The sequence below is a fragment of the Mixophyes fleayi genome, chromosome 5 (assembly GCF_038048845.1).
Source record: "Mixophyes fleayi isolate aMixFle1 chromosome 5, aMixFle1.hap1, whole genome shotgun sequence".
Lineage (NCBI taxonomy): Eukaryota > Metazoa > Chordata > Amphibia > Anura > Limnodynastidae > Mixophyes > Mixophyes fleayi.
In genome coordinates, this window is record NC_134406.1 from 200,362,737 (window position 1) to 200,378,409 (window position 15,673).

At 39.1% G+C, this 15,673-nt stretch overlaps 1 long non-coding RNA gene across 2 annotated transcripts; it reads left to right on the forward strand.

The window, feature by feature from the left end:
* Positions 1–6,986: 6,986 nt before the first annotated feature.
* LOC142157809 (uncharacterized) lies at positions 6,987–13,589 on the forward strand. Of its 2 annotated transcripts, none has more exons than XR_012692645.1 (3): positions 6,987–7,402; positions 11,763–12,037; positions 13,250–13,589. It is a non-coding gene; the product is annotated as an uncharacterized LOC142157809 (long non-coding RNA). The 2 variants fall into 2 exon arrangements; XR_012692646.1 differs by having other exon boundaries at positions 11,763–11,948.
* Positions 13,590–15,673: the final 2,084 nt, after the last annotated feature.

The following is a 15,673-nucleotide window of genomic DNA, read 5'->3' on the forward strand; positions in this document are numbered from 1 at the left end:
GTGATCTAGCGCTTTTCTCCTGCTAGACACCCCCAATGCTGCACAGCCACCCCCCAATTGCATGACCTCTACTACTTTTGCAAAAAATGTTGCCATGCTCAACTAAGGAAGGGGGGGGGTGCATGAAGTTGCTTTACTGGGACCCTGAATTCCTATTGGTAGACCCGATAGCCCCTTTCATTAGGGTTAGCGATCCTCCAGGGGTCATACAGGTCGAATTCCACCAGGAGTTTTGTATAAGCCATTAAGGGGCCTGAGGAGATGGGGTGGAAGAGAGGTGCTGCGGACCAATCTAATCTTGGATCTGCAACAATATTGAAGTCTCCAATTATAATTAAGCTGGCTTCCTTATGCCTATCAATTTCCCTAAACGCCTCCTTCAAGAAGGATATTTGGCAGAAGTTTGGGCCGTAAAGTGAGACCAGAGTCACCAATTATTGTCTAAAAGGCCTGGCAGGATCAAGTATCTGCCAGCTTTATCTGCATTGGTATTCTTATGTATAAAAGTGACTAACGCGAAGCAATAGAGCAACCCTGTCATGTTTGAGTGGCCCATTGGCCATATAACAGGTGGGGTAATGATTGTCCCAAAGGAGAATGAGAGCATGGAAATTGGTCTCCTGTATGGCAACTACATCAGCTTTAAGTTTGTGAAATGAGGCTAGCGCCAATTGTATTTTATTTGCAGAGTTTAGGCACTGAACATTTTCAGAAAGAAATTTTACCATTTGTATTGAGATAGTAGGTACAGTGTGAATCTAGTGCCGCCCACCCATGCCAGGAGGGAGGCGGGGAATGGTGAGGAATGCTGTGGGAGGTGAGGTGTTCTTGTAAGGTGAGGAGAAAGAGCAAGGGGGAGGAGGGAAAATAAAAAACAAGTATGTAAATAGTTGTGCATCATATATATAGAAACACATCCTAACAGTGAAAAATTGCAATATACAATACCGTGGACATCTTAACAAGAAACTATATGCAAAAGTCTCTTATGTAGCGGGGAGTGACAATCTGCTTCATCTGGGTCCCTGCAGCACCTGAAAGAGTACTGATAGATAGCCGTAAACACCTCAAAGCTAGAATAGCAGTACTGGGAGAGCAGTTCTCTGTTAGCGAGTATCTGTAAAGCAGTATGAGCGCATTGGTCGGACTTTAGAGTACTGGTGCTGACTTGTGTAACGACCACCACCAGTGAGTTAGTGCTGAGGGCCAGCTGCAGAAGGTACACATTGAATGTCGATTCAGCATTCTAACATATCCTGGTCTCTGACTTATTCGACCAATAGTTTAATAGTTAACATGGGTGTAGGGCCCAAACATATTCAAATATAGAGATTAAGGACACGCTCATCCACTATATATCTATTAAGTCAGTGAATGCAGCTGTAGATGAGGTGGTCTACCTCTATTTCTAGCCAAAATTAATAACTAATCACAGCGACCAATCTCTAATATAATATATACCAAAGAGTACTTAACATATTTTCTAATGTGTAGCAGGCAGACAAAGTCAATGTTTAACAATGTGTAAGTCTATGCAATGTTGAAAAAATACAATAATGAATAACTTTAATTCAACATTAATTAAATAGCGTCAGTCTTTGGAAAAAAGTTGAAACTAATCAATGTTCTGTCAATTTGAGCTGCTCATTTTTTAAAATATTTAATAAATGCTATATTCTGTTACAGCGCCTGTTTGTTTGTTTTTTGCCTTGTATGGACTTTCACCTTACTGGCCCTGGACAAGCCTATCACCAGTTTAAAATCACATTTTTGTGTAGCATAATCATCATAGCAACATTTCTAGCACTTTAAGGACTGACTTGGGTTTAGGGAAGACCGTCAACAAGACAAAAACCATCACTTTCTTCATTCTTCAGAAAACCTTGCATTTGTTATGACCAAGAGGCCCAGGGGCTTCCAACTGTATAACGAGGATGTCAGTCACTACTACACTTACCTCCATGTCAAAAGAATTTGATTTTTGCTAAGCCAAAAGTTACTCAACCATCTTCTCAGGCCTATACCATTCATTGTCACAGTTAAAAAACTATTTTATAATTTGCTTTTATTTGTAACTGACCTATGGTAGACCAGTAGTCTTGTCATCACCCCATGGATATTTTGTACTGTTCTCGAAAGTGCTGAAATTAATAAAAATAAATTAAACAAAAATCAATTTGAGGTGTGGATGCACAGGTAGTCTTAAAAGCATAACATAAAAAAGTATATATAGGAAAAAATGTAGATTAAACAGTCCAGTATATAAGGCGATGAAGAATAAGGACAAATATACAATTAAACAAAATAGTAGTCCATAGAAAAGGAAATGAAAAACTTTTTCAACATACAACAACTGCGATATGTGACTTTCTTGTATCTCACGGTGGGTGGTTATAGGAGTTAAAATGCTTTTAAAGTACAATTCTGCTGGGCAACAGGGGCACGGAAGCATCCAGCATGGTATGTTAAAGGTGGAAGGTGCAAAGATGATTACAAATCTAAAGCTTTCTACTGTGATTGTTCATGTAATTTAGAAAAGGAAATCGTTTTGTTACATGTGGATTTGTTGGTTTATTTAATATTGTATGTTTAAAGTGTTATATTGTAAAACTTTAGCTTTCTTTAATACTGCAAATATTTTTTTTTTACATATTCTGCTTTGTCTGTGATTTTCATTAGCAAGAAAAAGCTTAAAATTATAGACTTTTCTTTTATTACTTCAAACAATGGGTTTGGCATGTTTTGGCTGTTCTGGAAAATGACTTGTTCCTAGCATGAGAATAGTCAGGAGAAAATGTAGGATTTCTAGAAAGTGAGTTTCAAATGCTTGATTGCATAGGGTATGTGACTATACCTTGGAGAAGACTGTTCAATGGATGGAATGTTCTTAGCACTTAACACGTGTTAGTCCTCTTCCAGTCCCTACATTCTCACTTATAATGACATGTGCACCACTACTTACTACTTCCTGGTTGTGCAGAACAGTGGGACAAAGTCAAACACCACTCTCTATTTTATTTCCTCCTTCCTTTTCACTGCTTTCACAGCTAACCTGAAGCATCAAGACAGTGCTGCTGATAATCATCATTGCTATAGAATATATAGGCATCAGCCCTCCAGAACCCACAAGAGCTGCACCTCCTTTTGTATCCATCCATGTATAATTGAATCACATATACATGAATATGTCCCTTACTGTATGTCGTCTATGCTTACCCATCTCTTTCCTCTCCTTTTCGTATCACCAGGTGTAAAGAGATGCAAGTCAACTATATGCAAACAACTATATATTAATGTCCATGTAGACATTTTTTTGCACACAACAAAATTGCATTTCTTACTAAAAAAAACCCAGACAGGGCAAAATACATATGTCCAACTCTAAATGAGCCCCACAGTGCATATATTGCATTATATATTAATGCTGTATTAAACAAACTGTGCCTTCTATGAGATCAATGTATGTATCAATCATCTACACTATAGAATACATTATTCAAAATAATACTATAAACTGTGCACTGTATGAGGAGATCAATGTATATAGATTAATATATACACATTGATCTCTTCACACAGTGGCCATAATACAGTATTAATAACACAAGTATACATTGTTTTATGTTCTCTGTGGTGTGGTTGTCACAGGGCTGGGTAGACCTAGCACCTGCAATCAGGGCATTTCCATGGTTCCTCTGCTCTGTACACTGATTGGTTGGGTGGAGAGTAGCTATCAGCCTCTTCCACTAAGTTATTCAATAATTCAAGTTGTCCAGAAAATCAAAACTGTATGGCGGAGGGAAATTCAAACTGTGAGTGGAGTTTCTGGGCAAAAGTATACAGCCCCAATAATTCAAGTTGTCCAGTAATCTAGATAACAGTTGTAATAAAAAACATTACCTATGATTAAAGAAGAAAGGACCCCATGCTAACTGGCAGTAAAACAAATTGTCATATAAGGGATCAGAATGTCACTGAATTATGGGTAACATATACCTGCTAAGCCTCCAGGTCCTCTGTGGACAAAGTATCAATTACCATATTTTGATCACATCTACAATTATTTTGCTGGCCAGGTTGTCAGGGAAAAAACAGTGTGTCCCAAAAATGTTAACTAGTATCTTCTCTGAAACTGTGTTTAGTGCAACAGAGGTTATGGTTATTAAAAAGGCATAGGACAGACCTTTCTGAAAACAAATAGGTATTGAACCTCCTCCCGCATCCCCCAATATCAATATACCGACATTAATTATTTGCCCACTGCAAGTCTATGAATATCTGTTTTTATATTTCCAGACATATTGGATATTGAATGATTTTTAAATTACATGTAAATTGTCAAAGTATCTTTATACTACCGTTGGGAGTTGAAAGAGTTAACCTAGGGATATAGAAGACTATTACTGTTATTTCCTTGAAAAATTATCTTACTTAGTCTACAGCATAGACCAGCTGTTCAGATCAGAATTAGGCAGTATAGGAGGAAAAACGTGTTTCTTATTTCTAAGAATAAGACTGGTGCACGTCTATGATTTAATAATGTGAAACTGCCAAGAAGTTGCCCTTGAATAGAAGGAGTATTTTATAATTATATTCTTATACTTAATTGCTAAAGACTGTCTTTCAAAGAAGACAGGTTTGCTTCTTTTGCTGCCAAGATGTAACCCTACAAAAAGTTTTGCCTCTGACTTCACAAGTTAGAAGATGCATCATTTTAATTGCTTTACAAGCAATTGAAACAAACATGTGTTATCCTTGATCCTGCAACTCTTTAATTCCTAAGGCATGGCCCGATTCAACATTTCTGCTGTACCTGCTGCCCTGGGCTACTTTTTTTTATTGAATAAGCTTTGAGCCCTTAGGCCAGAGAGTAGCAAAATATAATGCACAGCAAACTGTCCTGATTATAGAATAAAAATAATTGCAGCCACAATAACATAGAAGCCCCAATCACTGAAGTACAGGTAAACTCAACTTGAAATCATAATATGGAGTGGCAAGCTTACATGGTAAAATGCTGGAAGGTGCAATGGTGAAATAATCCTTTCAAATAGAAAGCAGTCAGGATCAGGAATCTGACGGGATGCAGGAAAACATAAAAAAACTGGTGGGACACTGAAATAAAAGTCTGGATGACGCTGGAGATCAGCACAACAATCTGTATATAGGCATAAACAAACAATGACCAGCAATAAACAGAGCAAAGAGCAATATAAAGCAGGGCTGCAGGTGCAGCAAATCAGGGGAAAAAGGAGATTAACCCCTCATAGCATGAAAAGTCTGCAAAGTTCACATTTAAGATACACAAAGTCCAGAACAGCAGCTCCTCTGGTGGAGCAGAGAAACTGCATTCCATACATGTTTAGTATACAGCTCTAAAACCCTTTTTTTGAAAGAAAAAAAAAAGTGTTAAATATTGAAAGTACTTTTTACAAAATGAGGGCTACCTGCATGAATTTGCCTCTCTTTGCACCCAAACATAAAAACAATATTTTATGCTACAAGGAGATATATAAATGACCTTCAAGGGTGGCCACTGAATGTTCCTGATTTAGTGGATAGCATAAGATTAACTTTTACATTTCCTCTAAGCTGTGATCAGCCATTAGTCAATACTTTTAATAGGGCACGCTTTGCCTCCTCCAGATGCACATATTCCAAGGTAATAAAGACATTGAAATGTACATGTGGCTTATGAAGTATAGACAATCTTGGTGTCCACTTACCATCATGAACTAAATGCTTAAGAAAAACAGTATTTTAGGAGAAAAAGCAGAGTTATAATTCATTAAAGGTGGTCCAAAAATATATTAGCCGGAAAAGGGGGACTTTTTTTTATATCGCAAATGATTCAGGAAAACTTGTGAATTATGAGATTTTGGCAAAATATATATGCTGTGCAGGCCAGCATTTTTCAGTTGCCTATGTGACCCTTAGTATCTGTTGTTCGGAATTGTGGAGATTGCTGTGACCATTCTTCTAATATTTTTTTACTATCTTAAATTTAAGGAACGGAAATACTTGCTAACCCATCTCATTCTACTTTCTATTTCAATAGGTAAGGATTGTTCCATTTTGAATAGGAAGGGAAATGCTCTATTAAGAGCATTAGTTGATTAGGTTGAAAAAAGCAATAATGCTTTTTTCAACCTAATCAACTATGTAACTATGAGTGTGGGTGAAGGGTAATTTATAACTCCTTGTGCCCTGCTATCTCTAGGCTTAAATCTACCATGTCCAGCTCTGAATTTGGACCTAACCATTTTTGTGGCAAAGGACATATACACAACTGAAATAATATACCACCATTTTCCTTTATTAGGTTTTATTGAAGAACACAGTTATAAATAGCAGTAGGCTAATTAATTATTATCACAGCCTCTGTGAGCAATTTAGTGCTTGTTACAGCTTTTGATTATAACCCAGTGTTATTAAATAGAGGGTATTGCAAGATAATTCAATTCTTTGCATAAGAGAACATTAATAAATCACGTATTTTATTAACAGCACAGTTGTTGGTAAAGAGATGATAATAAGATGCAAAATTACAGCTTTTTCTGACAATACAATTTTATTTGTAAAGAAGAGTGCCAATATACCAGAACATTTATTCTCTTAAAAAGACAGTTCTATAATTACCATTATACACTATAGCTGGAAGCAACAGTGTGGGAGAGCTAAATCACTTGGGCAATCATCTTGCCAGTAAAAGCCTCTATCCACTTTCACACTGATTTGCCTTATTTTACTATATCCTATGACTATTCCATGTCATAGGGTAAAAAAAATGAGCGTGCAACTTGTGCGATTCATTTTGACTCTGGGTGGATATATGCTCTTCCTAAACAGATGACATAAAACTTTCCTGCTCCACATTCATGTGCTGGTAATTCCCTCTGCCTCTGTGTAAAGATCAGCACTTCCTGGCTTGGGTAGTCACATGATTGTGGATGGGAGGCGGCTTATTCAAACCTGCAGACTATAGAATCCCTGTTATGCTGTAAAAGTTGATCTTTCCTGTGATTTTACCTTGGATTGCTGCTCTGCCTATTAACTGCTCATGTACCAGTCCTTGCTTATTTTTGACCACTCTCTCTCGGGTCCTGATTTTGTACTACACAATTGCCTGTGTACTAATTCCCAGCTTGTTAGTGGACTTCCCTTTGGCATACTGAGTTTGTACTTCACTACCAACAGTGTACCAATACTTGGCTCACTGACCTGCTTCTGGATTACCCATCCTCCATCTCCTCTGTGTAACCCTAGTGGCTTTTCAGAGGGCCACGACCTGCGGTTCCTGGGTGTAAAGCCCATCTAGCCTTGCAGCGGTTCTTGGTTAAGACAGAGGAATCTGTTAGACTCCATACCTCTATGTGGCAAATGATAAACCAGGCTAACACAGGTATCCATCACCTCAGGACTTCCTTCTTGATAACTCCATTACAACAGTACCTGACATACGTAGACACACAAAATAGACTGCAATATCGGCATATGCGTAAGTACAAATAAGTTTATATCAGAATGTATAAGACTTTTTAATGTATCAAAGTTTAAAATAGCAACTGTCAACAATATAATCATTTACATAAATATTTATTTTGAAATATAATTTAGATTTTTTTTTATAGTAAATAAAAAATATTTATATAGATAAATAAAGAAAAGTTTAATATGTACTATACACACTATGAATTTTTATAATATATTTTAGTTGCATACAGTTGTTCTTGTTAGCTACAGACACACATATGTGTACTTCTATGCCATGTCAGTGATCTCTATCACTCAACATTTACATCTGGTTGATGCAAAAGATACATCTGAAAGAAAGCGTAGTTACAACAAACACATGGTTTGAACTGGAAGCATTTAAGTTGGCAGACCCTTACTGTACATGGTGTACAATCATATGTGATATCTTGTCTTGTAGCTATATGGTATGGTTACCCTCTATTTGTTTGTATAAGAATTTTATTACTTTGTTTGTAGTGTGTGGGATTAGTGGGGGTTAATTCATGAAAGTGGTCACATGGCTATTTGAACGGCAGTCTAAGGCTATTTAAGCCTGTGAGGCTGGTAGCTAGTGAGGATTTTTACAAGTGTATTAACAAATTTAGTTATTGTAGTAAGAGATATACAAGAGGAGAACATGTGTGGAAACTTCTACCTGTGAACACTGCTACATGAGGTCAATATTCCACAATCAGTTGTGAGCTTTGATATCCTCCACCAACTGCATTGTCAACGGTCTGGACACTCCCTGCTGACTACTTATTTTGGGTTGTTGCAGTTCTAATATGACTTGTTGATTTCACTTATGCTGCTTGTATTCCCACCTGTAAACCGCACTGTTGCTCCACCTATCTTGAATTGTTAATTGCTCCCTCTTGTCCTGTGGACTTACATAACCAGCTCAGTGCACCTTGTATTATGCCTTATGTTATACATTTGCCTTCCAATCATGCCTAATGTTACAGTTTAATCTAACTGTTTTTCTAAATGCACCCATATGGTATCTCTACTGTCCTAACGGCTTCCTATTCCCTGGCTTATACTTTACATATTTTCTTCCGCTTTTCTCTCCTTCTACAGCTGCACTCTCTCGCTTTACTCACATTTCCTGTTGTCACAATTTCCTCACTCCATTTGAAAGCTCTTACCATCCTTGATTTCTGTATTAATTTCAACTGTCTATTCCACACCTTCTCTAGCTTTATCATGATTTGCTCCTCTCTCACTTCTGTCCTCTCCCTCTATGCCCCTGCTTCCCTTGTCCAACCTTTCCATATTCTTCATCCTCCTCACTCATCCCTCTCCCTTCCTATCCCCCTCCCTATTTTACTCTTCTCTTCACTTCTGTACCTCTGTGCCCCTGATCTGACTCGCTGCCCTCTCCACCATCTTTACCTCCCTCCTCCTTTTCCCCACTCACACCCTTTCCCTCTTGTCCCCTTCACTGCTCTTCTCTCAGCGTCAGTCTGTTCCTACCTACCACCTCCCTCTCTTTCCCCCCAGAGAATCTATTCCCTCACATCACTCCTTCCTTCTGCCTCTCCCATTCATATACCTCTTATCTGCCCCATCTCCACTCTCACCCACCTGTCGCTCCCCTGCCCCGTCTACTGTCTGCTGACAAGTCCCCTCATATTTCTGCTTCTCGCCCAATTCCAACCCTCTCTCCCTGTCATGCCCCTCGCTCCATATCATACTCACCCTTGCAGGCGAGCAACCCCAACAATCTTATCCATGTCTCTCCTCTTCCCTCTCTCCCTCTATCCTGTGCTCTATGGAATGCCAGGTTAGTCTGTAACAAATTGCAAATTGACCTCTATCCATGATCCTTCAACCTGCTTGCCATCACTGAAACCTGGCTATTCCCTGAGGACACTACCTCTCCTGCTTCTCTCTCTTTCGGGGGCTGGTCCTTCTCCCACACACCCAGCCCTGGGGACCAGCAAGGTGGTGGCGTGGGCATACTTCTTTCCCCCTGGTGCTCTTTTCGGGTTCTTCCCCCTGAACCCTTCCTGTCTTTGTCCTCCTTTGAGATACACTCTATCCGCTTATTCCACCCAGTTCACCTCTGTGTTGCTGTTATCTACCATCTTCCTGGTACTGTCTCTCAATTTCTTGATCACTTGGCTCCCTCACTTTCTCTCCTCTGACCTTCCCTCCCTTCCTCATCTTGGGGACTTTAATATCCCTATAGACAATCCCTCAGACCCTGCTGCCTCCAAACTTCTCTCCCTCTCCTCCTTCCTTGGTCTCTCTCAATCAATTTCCTATCCCTCCCATTGCAATGGCCACTCCCTTTCACACCTCGGTACTGTCTCCGACCTCATTAATTCACCTTTTCCTCTCTCAGACCACCATCTCCTCTCTTTTAGCATCTCTCCACCCCTCTCGCCGTCCCCATCCCCCAAGGTTACGCTCACGAGGCGTAATCTTGACACAGTTGATCCTACCACATTCTCGTCCTACCTGGGCTCACTCCTCTCCCCATCGCCACTCTTTCTTGCCCCGATGAGGCTGTCTCCTTTTACAATCACACTCTTACCGCTGCACTTGACTCTCTCACTCCAGCTGTCACCATCAAGTTTCGTTGGTCCCCGCCTCAAACGTGGTACTCAAAACATACCCGCAATCTTCAAAATGCTCCCACAGCACAGAACGGCTCTTGAGAAAGTCACGTACTCATGCTGACTTCCTCCGCTTCAAGTTCATGCTTGCTTCTTACAGTCCGGCCCTATCGCTCTCTAAACAATCCTTCTTTAAGGCTCTCATTTCTTCCCAATCCTCCAACCCCCATTGGATTTTTGCCACCTTCAACTCCCTCCTCTCCCCTCAGCTCCCCTTCTCCCACTCTTCCCTCACCCTCTCCGCTGTCAACTTTGTTACCCATTTCAACTACAAGATTGATTCATGTCATGACATCTCCCAGCAGTCCCTTCTTTCCCCGCCCTCTCCCCCCTCCCTATCCACTCTGTCCCCCTTCCACCCTCCTCTGCAGCTGCTATCTCCTTTTTGCACCTCTCACTTGCTAGCTCACCCTCCTTCTCTTCCTTCACTCCGCTATCTGCAGATGAAGTCCATACACTTCTCTCTTTCTTATCCCCTTCACTTGTCCACAGGACCTAATCCACTCCCACCTCCTCCACTCCCTTTCCCTTGAGGCCTGCTCCCACCTTTTCCACTCCCTCAACCTATCCCTCTCCTTTGCAATCTTTCCCTCCTCTTTTAAACATGCTCTTGTCTCCCCCATACAAAAGAAACCATCCATTAAACCCGCCTCTCTCTCTAATTACCACCCTATTTCGCTTCTTTCTGTTGCCTCTGAACTCCTTGAACGGGCTGTCTACAAGCATCTCACCTCCTTTCTCTCTTCTCACTAGCTCCTTGACCTGTTCCAACCTCCTCCACTCCACCGAAACTGCCCTCACTGAGGTCACTAATGACCTTCTCACTAAATCCAAAAGTCACTACTGCCGCCTTATTCTTCTTGACCTCTCTGCTACCATTGACCACGCACTCCTTTTGAAAGCTCTATATACCTCTGTAACACCTTTCTCTCCTGGCTCTCCTCTTACCTCATCAGCCACTCCTTCTCAGTCTCTGTCTCTACACATGACTCTACATCCCCTCTTCCCTTACCTGTTGGTGTTCCCCAAGGTTCCGTTATTGGCCACCTGCTTTTATCCCTCTACACCTCCTCTCTTGGTGTTCCCATCTGCTCCTTTGACCTCCAGTACAACCTCTATGCAGAGATATACCCAAATTTATCTTTCATTCCCTGACCTCTCCCCTTCCCTTTCGTCTCGTGTCTCCTGCTGTCTCTCGGCCATCTCATCTTGGATGTCCCAAAGCTTCCTTAAACTCATTATTTCGAAGACTGAGCTTATAGTCCCTCCCCCCCTTCCATGACTCTCCCACCCCCCCCTCTCTATTTCTGTTAAAAACACTGCCCTCATTTCTGTCCCTCAAGTCTGATGCCTTGGGGTCATCCTTGATTCATTGGCCCAATGTCTGTTTCTGTCTGTTTCTGTGCAGAGCTATTTCACACAAGATATGCTGCACAAACAGACATAAATCCCAACATATGTCGGGTCCTATATACTTAGGCGATTTGATATAATGCTGAAATTTATTTAACTGAAAAATGTTCATTATAGACATTCGTCATGTAAATATAAGTTCCTTTATGAAAAGTTTCCTTCACTTTCATGACATTTCTAAATACCTTGTATTTTTATTGTTTATACTAGTGCAGCTCTTCCAGGAGTAGGACAGCACCTCCGGGAGTGAGACAGCGCATCCATATGGAGAAGGTGGCACTTCCAGGCGGTGGTAGTCAGTTTTCCGGCCATGGAAAACTGGACAGTGCTTACCCCGGCTGGAGGAACCTGAAGAGCTGCTCGCCGACTGACTGAAATGAATGACAGCTTACAAGGGTGACTTTTCTCAATTGCGGACCCTGAAGAAGCCGGCAGCGGTGGCTGACGTCACATTGTAGAGACTCAATGTGATCCGACTTGTTCAGGTAATAATTTAAGGAGGCAACGCCTGTACAAGGTTCATTACTATACCATGTACCTTGTGCACGCGTTGCCTCCTTATCTTGTTGTAAATGGAAAAAGTTGCAATGTATCTCACCATTCAAATTTATCTAGTTCCACACAGCACTCACCATCAGGTCCTTCATCTATGACAAGACCACACTGGAATGACTGTTTTAACAGCTCACTATTCCATATAAAGAAGCTATTCCGGAAAGAGCTTACATATATACCATATGAATACTTTACGCTACTATACTTATAAATATTTTTACAATTTATTCTGATTAATGAAAATAAATATATGTTTTTTATATTATAGTTATTTATACAGTACATCATGTTTAAATATAGGGATTTAGTTGAATGACTTGCATGTAAAAACTGTTTTAAAAAATACAATATTCCATGAATGGTCCTCAGTTGTACATTAGCACATTATATTTCCCTTTAGTTATATACTTTAAGTTCTTCTACAATAAGGTCAGAATCAAAACATCATTAAAAAAAAGTGTAACGTTAAAAGACGTAAATCATGGCATAGCATAACAATAATATTCATATTCGGAAAATTCTTTGCATTTTCTAGCAGCTTTTGACAAATTATCAGCAAATGAGAAGATTTCACACACAAAGAAGGCTATAAATTAAAGTTTATTGCTGTTTTGTGAAACATAATCATTCAAAAGCAAATGGGTAGTGTTTGTATAATGTTATTCATATAAACTATTGTTTTCTAAAGCAATGTTCTAGCATTTTATAGACTCCACTCAAAAGAGTACAGGTTGCAGAGCAGTAAAAGAAAATATAAGTCAAATGCAAAGTAGGCAAAGGTAAAACTAATTTGATGATAAAATGGCATACAAATATTATTCTTGTTTGCTTCTTAATGGGTCGAACCTACCATAGAATATTTCATTGCAAATAGTGCATTTTTGAATCTAAAGGGAAAATATTGGAAGCTGTTTTACCGTTAGAACTTGTATAATAAAAAGGGTTATCATGGGACATTAGCATTTATTGAATGTACTGTTATTGCTCTTTCCTATAAAGCCATACCTCTCTAAAATGTTGACACATACAACTGTAATGAGCTTGTTGTTTTGCAGACTGTTGTAATATAAAAATACCTTTATTATGCTTCACTCACAAATACATACATATTTCTATTCTGATAATTATCTGTTATTTGATAGGGAAAGACACCTACATAACAGATACATTAGGGGTCCATATATCTAGGCAAATATGGAGGACGGAGAGAAGCTTTCCATCACTTATGCCTCCAGAAGACTGCTGTGCATGGGTGTCTGTCGGGGATCACGGATGAAGTATGAGTCAGTGCAGAGTGAGACTGCATTTGCATGGTAGTTATGTAAATCGCTTCTATGTGGCCTGTTGCACAAATCCTTCTCCTCCTCCCTGTGCTGAAATCCTTCTTCACTTCTGCCCTATTTTTAATAAGAGCTGTTATATGTAATACCTCAGTATTATGTATTATGCATCTCTGCACCTAAAATAGTACTCATTAGTACATAAAGCCCTTAGGATGTTCATAAAAATTACAAAAACGTTGCCTGTGAGAAACAAAACAATAAAAAAAAATAGAAAACTGAATTGTTACATTTATTTTGGATGACAGAATGGTTTTCAGAAAACATGTTTTCAGACAATTATAAAATCTTCTGATATGTTACTGCAGCATCTTTCTATCCCCCTACATTTTGTACTTTACCTTCACATTTTTTATTGTACATATCTACTATATAAATGCCTAGTGGCGTGTGTGAAAAAAAAACAAACAAGCTGCAGCGCCACCTGCTGGGCAGAGTTATTCACTGACCTATATATTTCTTGAAGGAGAAGTGACAGTTGGGAGTGGTTGGTGGTTGCCGGGGGTGACAGTGGGGAGTTTTTAACACCTTAAGTAGCTTGATGAAGGATGTGGCGATGAAGATGAAGGATGAGGTGATGGAGAAAAATGATGAGGTGGTGACATGTGGACAAAACCACGTTAAAAAAGGGCGCTTGCGTCGGGAAGTAACGCTCTTCCCCTGAGGAGGCCTGGGCTAGGCAAAAATGCATGACAAGAACCTTTTTAACACCTTAAGTAGCTTAATTTGACTAGAATGCATGAGTATCATGCACGGGTTAACTTGTTTACATATATCACTCTTGTGGCAACTGTGGTACGGTATATTTAGCATATAATAATTTATTTTGCTATTTGTTAGTGTATTCATTTGTTAAAGAAACTCCTAACATTAAGGGTAGATTCAATTCCCTGCGTTCTCCTATAGAACAATGTGGGGTGCACATTATTACCAATTGTGTAGTGTAGTGTTCTTTATGTAAACCATGTATTTGCTCTTTTATACTTATTGAATAAGGTTTACGTTATATGCATACAGGAATCAAATCTCTTTGGGTTGGTGCACACATTTTTACCAATATTGCTTGTCTTCTTCAGAACTCACACTATACAGTATACGCACCTTAAAAACAAATAATTTTAAAGTAATTAATAAGTTAATATTAATGTTTATAGATGTTAAATTGTACACCGGTTCCTTCAATACATGTGTATATCCATGTTCACGTGTTTAATATCACTCCTTCTCAAAACCTATTTTAATTGTGGCACAGCCACTTCTAACAATGTATTTATCTCTAAACATGGTTTAGCTCTATTTCACAACATGACCTGATAGAGGTGTAGACTTGTGCTCAAATGTGCTGTGCATATTATTTCTCTACTGTTTAATGGAAAAATGAACTACTACTGTTTGTTGGGGAAAGGAACAAATTCACATTTTAAGACAAATCATGCTAAGCTGGGCATATGTCAGATTGCTTAGTAAAATATTTTATTATTGGAATAAATTTGAAGTAGATTCTGATATCTTTCATGGTTTGACCAGTTTTTTTTTAGCAATTACTAAAAAACTAAACTCTAATTAAAAAAAGTGAAAAAATATTTTCAAAACTCTATAATGGTAATATACAATTCACAAAAAATATGTATGTCCAGTGCAAGCATGCGTATGGGTGTATGCCTCACTCTGCTTTGATTTAATAGTATTGTGGAACTGCAAGCCTAGCACATCCTGGAAGCCATAGACTGCATGGACATGCAGTCACTTCTACAACTATACCATTAGCTGAGGCACAACTGTGCAGTTTCATAATAGTACTTAATTTCTCTGCAGCTAATGCCATTGCTATCAATGAGGCTGGAGGTCAGTATCTTGCTCAGCCAATCACAAGCGGCCATCTTGTATACATTGCTTGTGGATTGGCTGAGTTTTTCCAATTAATTTCAATAGCAATGCATTTTGATTGGATTTCTGTGCCCATTGAAAATTAATTTAAAGTATAGCATAACTATATCCATGCTCCAGTAACTGCAGCTAGAAATACCTTCAAAAACCCACCCGTTTCAATATGCAATGTATATCAAAAAAAGAGGAAAGCATTTCTGCACTGTTGCATTATACAGTAGAAATAATAAAAATAATAAAAATAAAAGGGAAACTAAAATGTAACTGTGTTCTACTTGAACGTCCTCTTTGTTCTTCTAACTCATTGGCTACCCAACAATTTTTTTTAACTTAAAGACA